Here is a 12117-nt window from a genome sequence, read left to right as displayed (position 1 = left end):
GGGAAGATGCTGGGACCACTATTATTCTTTTGATTATACATAAATGACTTGGATATTGGAATACAGAGTAAAATTTCAAAATATGCCAATGATACCAAACTTGGAGGTGTGATAGAAAGTGAGGATGATACCAGGACATAGATAGGCTAGCAGAATGGGCAGACAAGTGGCAGATGGAATTTAATTGTGAGTTGATGCATTTGGCAGAAGTGATAGGGAGATATAGTCTTAATGGCACAGTTCTAAAGAGTGTACAGGAACAGAGAGACCTGGGGGTTCATGTACATGGATCTTTGAAGGTGGCATGATATATTGAGAGAGTAGTTTGCAAAGCATTTAGGATTTTCAGCTTCATAAATAGAGATGTTGAGTTCAAAAGCAGGGAAGTTATGCTGAACCTTTTATAAACTCTGGTTGGCCACAATTAGAGTATTGCGTCCAGTTCTGGTCGTCACACTTTAGGAAGGATGTGAGATGGCGCAGAGGAGATTTACCAGAATGGTTCCAGGGTTGAGAGATTTTAGCAACAAGATTAAGTTGGAGAAGCTGAGTTTGTTCTTCTTGGAACAAAGCAGATTGAGGGGAAATATGATCGAGGTGTACAAGATTATGACAGGTTTCTATTAGGTAGACAAAGAAAAGCTGTTCCCATTAGCTGATGGTACAAGGACTAGGGGACACCTATCTAAGGATTTGGGCAAGAGATGCAGGGGGGATGTGAGGAAGAACATTTTGTGCAGCAAGTGCTAATGACCTGAAACTCACTGCCTATGAAGGTGGTGGAAGTAGAGACGATCAATGATTTCAGAAGGAAATAAAGGGGATAAAGCAGGGGAATGGAATTGACTGGATTGCTCTATAGAGAGCCTGCACAGACTCGATGGGCCGAATGGCCTCCTTCTGTACCTTAATGACGCCAGACCTTTTGGTTATAATTGTGCTTCTTACATTAAGTGAGAGTTGTATGAAGTGTATATACCTTACACCTTCATGACAGGTGTTCTGTGGGCAGCAGTGTGAGATACTGGCAGAATTTTCCCGGCTCTGGGGTGGCAGGCTTGGAGGGTGGCCAACCGGGAAAATAGCGGGGAGCCATGTCAGGACAGCTCCCCGATGCATTCTCGCCACCCGAGAAGTTTCCCAGTAGCGGGCTGGCGTTCAGATCATTGCCCACTAAATGGAGGTGGGCAACTAATTGAGATCATATAGGCCCCTATTAGGGGTGATATTACCAGCTCGCCAGCATTCTGCCGCCCCCCCCCCCCCCCACTGCTGGCCATGTGTGGAGTCCTCCAGATTAATGGAGATAGCCTCCCTTTGACAGTTGGGGTGTTGGGGGGAGGGCCAATGGAGCCAGAACTCCATCGCTCAACCGCGGGGGTCACCTCCAGGAACGGTCCTCCCTCGTCCCCCGCCCCAAGAGCCATCTGAGGGGTTTCCCCTTTGATCCAAGGAGCTAGTCTGCAATTTTACTCCTACTTGACTCAGCAGCGCCCACCTCTCCCAGTGGGGCTGCCAAGGCTCCAGAGCTGCTGGCCATTTGATTGTCCTAAATCGGACAGTGAGTTCGAAGGCAGCCAATTAGAAGGCCACATCCGGGAATATCCCTGTGCCGGTCCCCCTACCGCATGTATGGGCTCAGAATTCCTACTTGGTGTCGGGGTCCTGCAGCCCACGGGAAAATTCAGCCCACCATTTCCCTGGAACACAGATTAGTTCATTTGACCATTGGCTTTTACCATGCAACTGCCACTAGGTGGTGCAAAAGTGGGTCATTGGTTGATTCTCTTTGCTGTGTCAAGCTTCTTGTCTTTGGCCACTGATGTGAGTCATATGTGATGTTGAGGGTCACATGTCAAGTTTAAATTCATATTCTTAGTATGTTTCTACCTGAAGCTCTGAATATGAATATATATAAATGTTTTCATTGAGAGTTTATCCATTGACTTTTAAGAACTTAAGCACAGCCCTTTCCAACCCTCTCTTTCCAAACAATTCAAATAGAACAAACCAACAAGTGAAGAATCAAAGTGCAGAAAGAGCTGAGTTGTGTGGGCTAGAATGCTGGGGCGCATGGGCCAGATATGGCCCCAGACCATAGCTTGGACACTCACTCCATCTACGGCTATTTGAGAACTTGCTTTCTATTGATAGTTATTTACCTAGCTCCTATTTCAGGAATGTGTGGATGATGTCCTTAAATGTGGACCAGTGCAGTGTATTCACTTGGGGCTGGTGAACTCCAGGCATGTTTGTAATCATGAAGGGGTACCCATTATAGGTAAAGGATCAAGAAAGCTTTGGCATAATATTGGGTAAAACTTATTAAAAGTGCACAAGCAGTACAAGATGGCTATTTGGTTTAAGATTGTATGTTGAGGTTTCAGCGTTGGTTTGGGGGTTGCATTTCTGTATCTGAGTCAGGAGATCAGATGTATAGAGACTTAAGCACATAATCCAGGCTGACATTTAAGTGGATTGCTGTATTGTTGGAGGTGCTGACTTTTGAATAAAGTCTCAGCACAATTTGAAAAAGAGCAGAAGAATCCTTCTGGTGTCCAAGCAAACACTTAACCCTCAACCAACACCTTGAATAGATTGTCCAGTGTTTATTTCACTGCTATTTGTGGTATTTGTGATTGCAAATTGACCTCTGTGTTTCTTGCATTCCAACATTACACTTCAAAAGTACTTAATTGGTTGTAAAACACTTTGGGACATCCTGAGATTGTGGAAGAAGTACATGAATACAAGTCTTTTTTTCCCATCTACTCCTCGGACCATTGTGTACAAAACGTATATTGTGCATACACATGGGGCATTTCATTTTAAGTATTGTGTCCAGTTTTGCATCCCCCCCCGCCCCCACCAAACAGCAAATTATATAGAGGCTCTTGAGAAGGAGCAGACAGGATGACCAGAACAATAAGTAGTCTAAAGCCTATAAGTTTTAAGGGCTCTTTATCAAAATGCATGCTCGGAGGAGATATCAACAAGGTTTTTAAAATTTAAGGGATTGGATGCAGTTCAATTGGATATTTTGGAATGGATAGAAATGGTAGGGCATGCATATAAAATCTATAGCCAAACAGTTAGATACCATGAAGTTTTTTTTTTTGCAAAGAGTCATTGTCCTATGGAGCAAATGATATGGAGTTGCTATAGAGAACATGATGACTTCGGCTGGAAAGAAGGTAGTTCAATTTATAGAGGTAATTTACAAATTAGAAGGGATTGTGGGCAGTTATAAGTTACCACAGTGTTGGAGTTACCTGGGGTTTCATGGACTGCATTGCTATGGCTTGGTGTATAAGTTAAGAACTTGGTATACAAGAACAGAAACCAAAAATACAATCATGAAATGTCAGCAGAGATTGCAAAAGTGAAAGTTTTGCTTCACCAACCTCATTGAGTTCTTTGAAGAGGTAGCAAAGAGAGTTGACAAGGGTAATGCAGTAGATGTAATTTATCTAGATTTCCAAAACATGTTTGATAACGTGTCATACAATAAATTAATTAAGGTCGAAGCATGAAAAGTCAATGGACAAGGAGCAGAATGGATAGCTAGATGGCTGAAAGACAAAAAGCAGCGATTTCAGATAAAGGTTAGCTATTCAGAGTGGCAGAAGGTGGAAAGTGGGTTCCAACAAGGATTAGTGCTGGGACCACTGTTGGTCTCCATTGATATTAATGATTTAGACTTCAGAATCAAAATCACAATTTTTAAATTTGAGGATGACCCCAAATTAGGGGGATAGTCAATACTGGGGAGGCCTGCAATGAATTATATGATGACATTAACAAACTTGCAGGATGAATTTCAACACTGATAAGTATTGTGTTCTGGCAAGAAAAATTAGACGGTCACACATTACTTGGAAAATAACAATCTAAATGGGGTACAAGAACAAAGGGATGTGGGAGTACAATTGCACAAATCAGTAAAAGTAGTGATGCTGGTTAATAAGGCTGTAAGAGTACCAAGTACTAGGGTTTATTTCTAAAGGGATAAAATTGAAAAGTAGATAAGTTTCATGCTAAACTTGTATCAAACCTTGGTTTGACCACACTTGGAATATTGGGCCAGATTTAGTGGAGCCAGCAGGATTCCGGGCATTGGGCTGAAAAGGTGGTGGGAAACCTGCCTCGACCATTCGGGACCCCTGGCTCTATTTAACGGTGCCCAGGCAATTAATTGCCTGACGCCGAGATCCCCATCCCTTTAAAGACGGGGATCCTGCCTCCAAGAGCTGCCAGCCAATCAAAGGGCTGGCAGCTCAGTAGTATTGGCAGTGCCATCGAGTGCGGTGGCCACTGCCTGTACTGTCGGAGGCCTGGGAGCAGGCCCAGCAGTGGAGACCCAGACTAGTGGTAAGTGAGGCAGGGTCATCGGGGCCAGTCCGGCAGGCCCCGGTGATTGGGGGAGGGAGGCTGGGTATTGAGTGGGGGGCAGGGGGCAGCGAATTCAGGAGGTGGGTACTTTTCCAACGGGGGCCCTCCACCAGCCACTGATCGCCCATGAAGGAGGGGCCCCACTCCCCCAAACCTGCAGGGAGGTTGCCTCGTTTAACTGGGTGACCTCCCCGTGTGGTGGAGGCCCTTCCCTGCTGCTGGCCTAATGCCAGTGTTGGGGTAAAGATGCCCTTAAGTGGCTGATCGTAAGCCTCTTAACGGCCTGAATTGGCCTCTGAGTGAGATAGCCGTCATCAGCCTATCCCACCCCTAATTTAATTGTGGTGCGATGGGAAGGCGACGGGCCCTCTGTGCCCGCCCCCCCCACCATCGCAATTGCAATTCTATGGGCCCGCCGCCTCCGAGCCCATCACCGGGGGCCTCATAATGTGCAATTTTGGTCATTCTATTATAAAATGCGATAAAGATTTACAAAGAAGATACCAGAAATGTAGGGGTATTCCTATCAGGAGAGGATGAACAGGTTGGGTCTCTTTTCTCTTGAGAAGAGCAGGCTGAGGGGTGATCTAATATAGGTCTTTAAAATGCTGAAATGTTTTGACAGAGCGGATACAGAGCTTTTCCACTGCAGGAAAGAACAAAACTAGAGACCATCAACATAAGATACTCATCCAGAAAAATCAATGAAGGAATTCAGAAGAAATTTCATAATCTAGATAGCGGTAAGAATGTGGAACTCACTATGAGTCGTTGAGGTAAATAATGTAGATGCATTTAAGAGGAAACTAAATAAACATATGAAGAAGTGAATAACAGGGTATTTGATTGGGCAGACTCCTGCTGCCAAAGGGCTGGCAGCTCTGAAGCCTCAGCAGCATCAATGGGAGGGGTGGTTGCTGCTGAGGCAGGCAGGCGACCTCAAGCCTCCCACAGGTATTTTTTTAAAAGAAAGATTTAGGAGGCTGAGGGTCAGAGGGAAATCCCCTCTGGGGAGATCGTTGGAGCTGTGGGGACTGCTTTCCCAGCCCATTAATGTGAGGTGGCAGGTGTGAAAATTGACCCTTTTGTGTTTTTCTTTTCAGCCACCAAGTTGTGGATTTCACTTAAACTAAATTTTATACCATCTTTTGATCTATTCCCTTAAAACAAAAGCAAAATACTGTGGATGCTGGAAACCTGAAATAAGAACAGAAAATATTGGAAATAATCAACAGGTCAGGCAGCATCTGTGTAAAGAGAAAGTTAATGTTTTAGGTTGAGGACAAAACTTTATGCCCACCCCGCAACATCTGAAATCAAATGAATGTTTTGGTGCATTGGCACTTTCAGAACTTCTGACTAAGTTGTTTAATTTGGTGATTAAAAGTGACAGATGCACATATTTGCAAATCACAAATTAGCAGAAGGTTATAACTGTGCCACCACTTAGTAAGATAAGGGCAGTGAATTTCCTGAAAACTTGTGCCATTGCAATGGTGCATTTACAGTACACCATTATTGTAGCACAGAAGCTCCAGGATATTACGGTGTAAATGACTTGCATCTTTCTTTATGTCACACCTTAATTTCTTGTGAATTTTATGCCACATAGCCATTACCCTTGCCAAACAGTGAGAAGCTAAAAGATCCCTCAAAGAATAAATAAATGCTGAAAAAAAAAATTCCACATCAGTATGTGTGAAAATGACGTATAACCCATGGCAGACCAAACCATGCATTGGCAGGACAATGAAAACATGTGATTGGCATGAGGAACTATAACACCTCAAAACATTCCTCGAAATGCACGAAATACAAAATATAGGCGTATGTTGGAGTGGGTCTGGGGGAATATAAAATATCTCACTTTGCTGTCTGAATTATGGATAGATGTTGGGAGCATATTTGCTGGATATTTATAGACAAGAATTTTATGGTGCCTGAAGTAAGGATGAAGCCATCTCTATGGAAACCGGTGCAATTGTTGGGTTGGAATACCGACAGTGTTCAAATTGGCTTTCATTGAAATCAATAATAGCTGAGCTGAACCTTGAACTTTGCGTTTCCAGAGTTTGGCTGGCAATCGTTAAAAAAATTTCTCTCTATAAAAGGTTGAGAAAAAAACTCTCAATCTTAGTGAACCACAGGCTATTCCACACAGTGACTGAAACGACCAATCGCTCATAAAACTGCCGACTCAATCCTGGAAATAAGCCCGATAGACATGGTCTGTTTATTTTATGCCTTTGTCCTCTCTAGCTCTGCAATGTCTTGCTACTTTGACTTCACCACCACTGATCATTGTGATAAACATGCTGCTATCCATCTACGGATGACAGTAATTGTATTAAGAGTATAACTGTTTTGAAACAGCAGCAGAAATTCCTGCACAAATACGGCTGAATTTTGTGCTGCCGTCTGAAGTGGGAATGGTGGCGTGAGGAGATGGAGAATTGCTTCGGAAGTGCTGCCTGGAAATCAGGCGTTGTGATGTCTGTTCTGGATTTAGTCAACGGCAGGAAAGCACCAAAGTGGAATTGCCGCCCCGACTCAACAGGAATGTATTTTATATTGCTGAGCAGTTCATTTCAATGCAATTGCATCTAATTTGTCACGATTAAGTGGATGGTGGACAGCACTCGCGTGCCTTCTGGTTCACGACCTTTGAAAGCTGGCAGCACTGAGGTGAGGCTTCAGTGCTGCAACAGGTAGGCAGTCATGAACAGTACAGCATAGGGAAAGAGGGGATGCGGAGACCATTTCCAGACTCCAGTGCTGTGCGCTCTGCAGGGGTGGGGGGGGGGGGGGTCAGGGTCTCGGGGATCTACAAGGTGCAGGGGGGATTGAGGTCTTGGGTGCTTTGCAAGGGATGGTGCTTGAGTTTGGGTGGCTATAGCGGGTGAACAAACTTCTAGGTGAGATGTGTGGTTGCTAATACTGCTAGATGAGAGGGTTGGCTATTAGCAATGGTAAGCACTGACGACCATCAAAGATTCTGCAAGGAGAAGTAGCAAAAGTTCAGTTGTCAGGGCAGGATCATCTCTGAATCGACAGCGCTCTGCAGGCCCAAGGGTCAACTTGGATGGATCCCTATGGCATGAAGCAGCACCTGTGATGGAGGGAGGGCCAACAGGCAGCTGCATCTGCCCATGAATCTCCATGACAAGAGCAGCAGCAGCCAGCCATGCCACGAAGGGGCCATCTGTGTCAGAGTGGACTGGACGAATCAGCTACTTCCAAATGTTCGAGTGGCAGTGTCAGCGAAGACTGCAGCTCTCCAGCGAGTCCATCACTGACTTATAAGCCCTGCTGTAGGACAAGTTGTGACCCTAGGGGATTTGGGAATCACTCTATGCCAGTGGCCCTGACGATCACAGTAGCACTAAACTTTTATGCGTTTGGATCATTCCAAGGATCCACTGGGGACATGTGTGGGGTCTCACAGGAAGCAGCCCACTGCTGAATTAAGGAGGTGACCAATGCCCTCTTCAAGAGGGCTGGCGACGATGAGTGCTACCAGACCGACCCTGACCGTCAGGCCAAGAGGGCCATTGGATTCATGGCTGTTGCTGGATTTCCCCACGCGCAAGGTGTGATAGATTGTGCACATGTGGCCATCAAAGCTCCACTGAACAGACGCTTTCCATACCTAGAGCACCCTGACGGATGCCCCCAGCTGCGCAGGCCAGCCTTTCCTCCTCCCTTTCAAGGCTCACTTGACACTTGCTGCTCAGCAGAGAAGGACAAATAGCTGGACAAAACCCCTTGCACCTTGTCCTTCTTTCACCTTGCCATTGCTGCGTTGAGCTCATGGTTAAGGCGATGGTGTGCAGGGTCTGTGGGATCTGGCTCTCCATGAGGGTTGCTAACCTCTCGATGGAGGAAGCCATGCACTCACATGCCTAGTACACGGCAGCACTCAAGGCATGAATGGACTTCTCCATTGTGCAGTCGTGGCTGCGCATTGCCTCGAGCATCTCCAACAGATGTTGCCTTCGCTCTCTGCAACTCGGGCATGCCCTGTACAGTTGACACCAGAGGCTAGTCATCAGCCTGGGTTCAGCATGAGCCCGGCCACCCATAGTTCTATGACTGTCCAAAGGACTCGCCTGTCTCAGCCTCAGCCAGCTGCCTGGGCGCGTGTGCCATACTCTTGCCACCTTGTGATCCTGATTCTACAGCCGAACCTCAAAATATCTGCACTGGTGGAAAATCATAAGAGGGTGCATCCTCTGAGTGCTCCTCCTCCTCAGAGGTGGACGTGTAAAACCCTTCTGGTTGAGTCTCTTGCGGACACTGACCTGTATGAGAGAACCAAAATGTGTGGGTTAGGCTGTGCAGATCTCGTCATACCAACCATACATGATGTGGGCTCCAGAAGTGAACTCTATGTCGATGGAAGCCAATCCTCACTCTCTTGCATGGAGACTCCAATCTCGCCATCGGATATGATGAGGCCGCCCTGTGTCCCTACCAATTCTGACACTTTTTCCTCGGCTGTGGTGAGAGGGCGAAGATCCGTTATGTCTTGGCCTGATCGGGCTGTCTTCATCCTGACATGGGCCCTCTTATCCTGCAAAAGGAAAGATGGAGATAGTCATACTTCACAAAGACATCAACATGACAGTTCTGCTAGCATCAGCCCCTCGTCCCCTACTAGGTTTTCACATATAACCCCTGTTCCTGTCCTTTTCTCTCAGGAGTTGACAGAGGTAGGTGGGTGGCAGGTGAGGTGTGAAAGATGTCCTGTGGCCGAGATTCAACGATGCATCTTTCAGGATGAGGTGGTGCTTAACCCCCTCTGCCACCGTCCCCATGACCCACTTCCTCCTGCATAGCCAGTTGCAATCACTGAAAAGGAGAGGGGTGTGGAGCACTCACCTTGGGGGAACAAAGGAGGTCATTGACCCTCGTGTGGCACTGCACTCATATCTGGGGGTGGGGGGGGACCCCCAATGCTGCTAGCCTCTTCAGCTATCTCCATCTAGTCCTGCTTGGCCAGGTGGGAGTACCGCTTCTTGCCATCACTGGGGAAGAGGACCTGACCCCTTTCCCTTGCGGCCTAGAGAATATGGAGTGAGGCATGAGGCATCACTAAACCGTGGGGCCACCCTGTGTCTTGGCTCTGCCATCCTGCAGGGTCCGTCTCGCGTGGTTGTGGCGGGGGGTTCCGGCGCCCATGCAAAATGGGTCACCGTTTTGAGCAGCTAGCAGCAAATGAATGCAAGGAAGCTATTCAAGCAGGGCTGGCAGGTTTTAAATATGGCACCAGCACCTGCTCCGGCATCATTTGACGTGTATTCAGCAGCTTGCCTCCTACCATGTGAAGGGGTGGGCCCTACACCTCCATTATGGAAAATGGCTACCTGCCGCATGACTGCGGAGGGGCAGCCGCCCGCTCGACAAACTGGAGCAGTGCCCATTTCTGGGTCCATTGCTGGGACCCGCGGCATGCTCAGTAAATTCAGCCCATAAAGTGGACTTGGAGGTACACCAAAATCTGTAAGAAGGAACATTAGTCCATAAGCCAAGGAAACATAGGTCATGCAGCATTTTCAGCCTATACCAATTTAATTAGATCGTGGCTGATCTGTAAGCACAACTTAATTTATCCACCTTTTGAACCATGGACGGTTTTAAAAAATGGGCGAACTGCCCATCGTGGAGCTGCAGCGAAATTCAGCGCGGTGGCTTATTATAATAGACGCGCCCCGCCCCCCAAAATGGCATAGCGGGGGCAGGATTTCCTGGTGTTGGGTCAGTTGAGCATCAGGTGCTGAGGCCCTATTTAAAGGGCAGCCAGTACAGCATTACTGTTTTGAAGCCTCAGAAGGAAGCTGAAGAGAGAAGTCACTGAAGTTTTGTGCTTCTGAAAAATCTATTCAGTTTTTACACAAGCCCAAATACTGAAGATGGCAAAGGGGTGCTCCAGGGTTGCCCCACGGTTCAGTGATGCCTCCCTGCTCACACCTCTCCAGGCTGTGCGGGCAGGGCAGGAGGTCCTCTTCCCCAGCGATGGCAATCCTGAGAGGAGAAAATCCTTGGTTCAGAAAACCTCCAATGACCATACAGTCCCTTAAGCACAGGACTGTAAAAGAAACACCAGAAAAGGAGATACCCTTGGAAAGTAAAGTGCAAGACACCGTGAAACCCTGCCAGCACTGTGGCGCCAAAACCACAGGCGCAAACCATGTCCTGCAAATGAAGCACAATGCTTTCACTGCCAGAAAGTTGGCCATTTTGGGAAGATGTGCCAAAGTAAGATCTTCTACTTTCATGGGTTCTAAAGGAAAAGTCTTCATGCATAGAGCTATAAATGAAGTTGAACAATCTCCAACAGAACAGAAATTGGAAAACTTCCTTTGTGAGATCAATGACCCTAATCATGCATTTTGGACTGCAGATACATATATCAATGGGCATATCACCAACTTTAAACTAGACACTGGAGCAAGCGTTACCATTTTATCAGACAACAGACCATGGTTATCAATGCATCGCTTGCAACCAACAGAAACTCAGTTACATGGTCCATGACAGATTGGACTGAAAGTTAAGGGAACACTCCAGGACAAGGGAAAGCAGATACTGGAAACACTGCATGTTCTACAGAATCAAGAAATTTCTCTTTTAAGTAGAAGAGCTTGTATACACCTTCATCTTATCAGGAAAGTGGAAGAAATTAAGCAGCATAAATCCAGGAGTCACTTCCAAAAAGACTTTCCGAAATTATTTACTGGTTTAAGAAGACTTAACATCGAATATAGTTTTACTTGGCGAAAAGATGCTGAACCAGTATGTCTTTTCACACCTAGGAAGATACCACGCACACTAATGAAGCAAGTCCAACTTCAGCTAGAAGAGATGACCAGGATGGGAGTCTTTTTTCCTGTCACTAAGGCTCCAGAGTGGTTTTCTGGAATGGTCCCAGTTCCTAAACCTAATGGTACTCTTCACATTTGTGTAGACTTAACTTAATAAGGCTGTGGCAAGTGAACTTCATCCGATGTCCTCAGACAAAAGCTTGGCAAAGTTATCCAAAAGTAACATGTTCACAAATCTGGATGCGAATAGTGGCTTTTGCCAAGTCCCTTTGGACGGGAAGTCAAGGTTACGGCCAACCTTCATCACTCAGTTTGCAAGATTTTGTTTTAATCATTTACCATTCGGTATAACATCAGCACCCGAAATATTGAAAAGAACTATGTCATAGAGTTATACAGCACAGAAACAGGCCCTTCAGCCCATCGTGTCTGTGCTGGCCATCAAGCACCTAACTATTCTAATGCCGTTTTCCAGCACTTGGCCCGTAGCCTTGTATGCTATGGTGTTTCAAGTGCTCATCTAAATACTTCTTCAGTTGTGAGGGTTCCTGCCAAACATTTTACAGGGCCTTAAAGGAGTAATATGTCATATGGACGATATATTGCGTCATGTTCTTCGAAGATTCACCACGGACTGAGAGAGCGGTTTTGAATCATCTACAAGGAGAGGGCCTGTCTATTCATTGTCTAGGGCACACTGTTAGTCGCAAGGGCAGACCTACAAAAGACGAGAGCCATTAGTGAATTCCCAATTCCCTACTTCTGTCCAAGATCTTCAACGATTCATTGGAATGGTTTATCAATTGGCAAAATTTCTTCCCAATCTAGTGCAAGTTACTGAACCCTTTTAAGGTAACTACTAAGGAAAGCTCATGTATGGTGTTGGAATACATATCAGGAG

The 12117-nt window shown here is 46.2% G+C and overlaps 1 long non-coding RNA gene across 1 annotated transcript in view; it reads right to left on the bottom strand.

The window, feature by feature from the left end:
• LOC137370111 (uncharacterized) overlaps positions 1 to 12117 on the bottom strand; it is a 36356-nt gene that overhangs the window by 11811 nt on the left and 12428 nt on the right. The window contains exon 2 of the long non-coding RNA XR_010975081.1: positions 8750 to 8965. This is a non-coding gene — a long non-coding RNA (uncharacterized lncRNA). The remainder of the gene's footprint in view (positions 1 to 8749; positions 8966 to 12117) is intronic.

Source organism: Heterodontus francisci, chromosome 5 (assembly GCF_036365525.1).
Source record: "Heterodontus francisci isolate sHetFra1 chromosome 5, sHetFra1.hap1, whole genome shotgun sequence".
Taxonomy (NCBI): Eukaryota; Metazoa; Chordata; class Chondrichthyes; order Heterodontiformes; family Heterodontidae; genus Heterodontus; species Heterodontus francisci.
Note: the sequence above shows the minus strand (reverse complement) of the source record. Positions and strands in the feature narration are given on the sequence as shown.